The sequence below is a fragment of the Elephantulus edwardii genome, unplaced genomic scaffold (assembly GCF_000299155.1).
Source record: "Elephantulus edwardii isolate Elephantulus edwardi_28Jun2011 unplaced genomic scaffold, EleEdw1.0 scaffold00101, whole genome shotgun sequence".
Classification (NCBI taxonomy): domain Eukaryota; kingdom Metazoa; phylum Chordata; class Mammalia; order Macroscelidea; family Macroscelididae; genus Elephantulus; species Elephantulus edwardii.
The window spans coordinates 753,505-757,426 of record NW_006399851.1 but is presented as its reverse complement, the minus strand read 5'-3'; positions in this window follow the sequence as shown (position 1 = coordinate 757,426).

Genomic DNA, 3,922 nt, shown 5'->3' with positions numbered 1-3,922 from the left:
TGGGGCTTCGTCTGACATACTTTGGACATGTTGCCAGGAGGGACGGGTCCTTGGAGAGGGACATCATGCTTCGGAGGGTGGAGGGACAGTTGCAGGAGTTGAAGACCCTGTATGAGATGGATTGATTAGGTGACTGGGGTAATCTGGATGGGTGTGTCAGAGGCAGTACGGTTGGCGCAGGATAGAGCAGGGTTTAGGGCTGTTGTGCATAGGGTTGTTATAAGTAGAAAACTACTGGATGGCACATAACAACAACAACAACACAATGCAAGGATGGATCAACATAAGATAAACAATCAGTGTAATTCATCACATTAACATAGCAAAAAACTAGAACCATCTGATATTATCAACTGATGCAAAAAATGCTTTTGACAAAACCCAACACCCTTTCCTGATTAAAAAACTCAACAAAATAGGAACAGAGGAAAATTTCCTCAACATAGTGAAAAAGTATAGACACAAACCTAAGAGCCATCATTGTTCTCAATGGAGAGATATGAATGGCATTCCCTTTGAGAACAGGAAGTAGGCAAGGATGCCCAATATTATCTCTCCTATTGAATACTGTATTGGAAGTCTTAGCAATAGCAATAAGACAATAGAAGGAGATAAGAGGAATCCAAATTGGCAAAGAGAAGTTAAAAATTATCTCTTTATGCCGATGATATGAAATTATAGACAACCCTCAAATCTCAGGAAAAAACCTATTAGACAAAGTTGAACAAAGTAGCAGGATACAAAAACCAATTGGATTTCTACAATGAAAAAGAAAATACAGAACTGTAGCTAAGAAAAACAATACCCATCGCAATAGCTAATCACAAGATTAAATACATGGGAGTAAATCTAACTAGAAACACAAAGGACCTATTAAAAAAATTACTAAACATTACTACCAGAAACAAAAAGAGACCTGGAGAACCAAGGTAGGAGGCATTTCTCTGATTTCAGATCCTACTACAGCATCAAGAGAGTAATATTCATACAATGACAGACTTACAGATCAATGGAATAGAATTGAGAACCCACAAATCAGTTTTTCTACCTATGGTCAACTCATTTTTGACAAGGAGATGAAATCAGGTATTGGGGAGACAACAGTCTCTTTAACACATGGTGCTGGCAACACTGAAAAATTATCTGCAGAAAATTCAAGCAAGACCCACACCTCACATCATACACAAAAACCAATGCAAAGTGGATCAAAGACCTAGTACTAAAACCAAGGAATATAAAGTTCATCAGAGAAAAGCTAGGAAGAACTCTGGAAGTCCTAATCCACAACATGAACAGTCTTCCAAGCATCCTGAAAAACCTATAATGAGGAGAGAATTAATACAATAGGTGAATGGGACCTTCTAAGAATCTAATCCATATGCACATTAAAAAAAATCACCTCCAACAGGGTAAAAAGGAAAGCCATAGACCAGGGGGGGGAAAATATTTGGTAATGATATGTCTGATAAGGGACTTATATCCAGAATTTATAGAATACTCCAGTACCACAACAAGATAAAAAAAAAAAAACAAACCTGATTGCAAAATGGCACAGGATATGAACAGACACTTCATTAAAGAAGACATTCAGATAGCAAGAAAACACATGAAGAAAAGTTCAAAATCCCTAGCTCTAAGAGATATGTAAATCAAAACAACTATGAAATATCATTTCACCCCATTAACAATCACAAAATTCCACAGAGCAGAAAAAAAATGCTAGAGAGGTTGTGGAGAAAATGGAACCCTTATTCACTTTACTGGTGGTAGTGTGAAATGGTGCAACCACTCTGTTAGGCAGTATGTTGCTTTCTCAAAAAATTGGAAATAGAAATACCATTTGACCAGCAATTCCACTATTGGGAATATACCTAAAGAAATGAGAACTGCCATTCCAAAAGATATACACACACCTATGTTTATTGCTACATTGTTCACAATAGCAAAGAAATGGAAACAATACAAGTGTCCATCAACAAATGAATGGATATATCCACACAATAGAATACTACGCAGCACTGAATAACAAGGATCTCTTAAAATATAATACAAAATGGATGATCCTGGAGAATAGTATGCTAAGTGAAATAACTCAGTTACAGAAGGACAAATACTTCATATAATGCCACTATTATAAAACAGGACTGACATGGGGGTTTGGGGGAAACTAAGAAAAGAGGAGATAAATAATTAACATTTCCTTGAAAGAGAGGAGGGAAAGAAGTATTTCAAAGGAATATATGATTAGGTATTATTTGCATGAAAATAGTCCAGAATAAGGGGTGCATAGCAAAAGTGGACTGGGGTCAGGGATGAATTACTGCAACAATGAAAGATTTTTTTCTTTTCCAAAGAGAAAAGCAAACTGGGGGTTGGGTAGGAAGAAAAATGTACAATGAATGAATGAAATCCAAGTTCTCTATAAAAATCTCAAAATAATTTTTTTAGAAAAGGAGAAGACCCTTAAAAAAAAAAAGAAATACATAAGTTTTAAATACTGGTTATATCTCAAACTAAGAAAATAAAACAATCCTCCCCACTGTATCTATAGGCAATATTAAAATAAATTTTAAAAAAATGAAATTGACAATGGTTTTATTTTACTTGACTCCACAGTGAATACCAATGGTAGCAAGAATTAACAAATCAAAAGTTGAGTAAAGTCCAATGGTGGCTGATTTTATAAAACATATTGAATGAGAATGATTGTATAAAAAACAAAGTGAATGAAGAAGTGTGTGAAACACAATGTATATAATCTTTGCAAGCAAACAAATTTAAACAATAATATAAAATATAATGTATATGAATGATTATTTGAAACACAATGTAAGTGAAAGATTGTATAAAACACAATGTATATGAATTAAACATGACACAATTATTATATGAAAACCAATACAAACTATTTTTTAAAAGAAGAAATCAAAAGATGGTTGCATTAAGAAAATCTGCTGTCAAAGGCCTCTCCAAATTCTAAAGAGGAAAAATGTCAGTTTAAAGAATAAGATACATCTTATCCAAACCACAATTACCTTCTATGCATTTGAAAGTTGGACAATAAAAAAAGAAGACAGAAAAGCAAAAAAGAAGACAGAAGAATCAATCCCTTTTAATTGTAGCTTTGTGAAGAATATTGAAGATCCCATGGTCTGCCAAAAGAACAAACAAATCTGTCTTGAAGGAAGTGAAACCAGAGCACCCCTTATAGTCAAAGAAGGTGAAACTTTGTCACACTTACTTTAGAAATATTTCCAGGAGAAATCAGTCTTTGGAGAGAGACACCATGTTCTATTTAACATGGAGGATTAGTGAAATACTCTCAAGGATGTGGACCCCCAAACGGGATTGGTCATGAAAGAGATTGTGATGATTTTGCAGGATATGCCAAAGTTCAGGTAGGTTGTTCATGGAGTTTCTACGAGTGCTAGCCAATTTGTGGGAACCTGACAACAACAATAACCTCCCTTACACACACATCTCTCAAATATGAAACACAGAGAAGGAGGAAAAGTTGTAAGGTGACATTAGTGATTGAAATGTGGAATGTGAGAAGCATGAATGTAGGAATATTGGACGTTGTTAAGAAAGCAAACAGAACACATAAATATTGACATACCAGGTATTGGCAGAATGCGATAGACTGGCATGGGACATTTTTAATCAGACAATCATGTGATCTACTATGCTGGAGATAAAAAAGTGAGGAAAAATGGGGTTGCTTTCATAGATAAATAAGTCATTTCTAGATCCATATTGAAGTAAAATATTGTGAGTGGCAGGATAATATCCATATGCATACAAGGAAGTCTAGTGAATACCAATGTCGTTCAAATATATACACCAACAACTAGAGCCAAGAGGAGGAAATAGAATGTTTATATCTTCTTTTACAGTTAAAAATCAATCAAATATGCCCTCA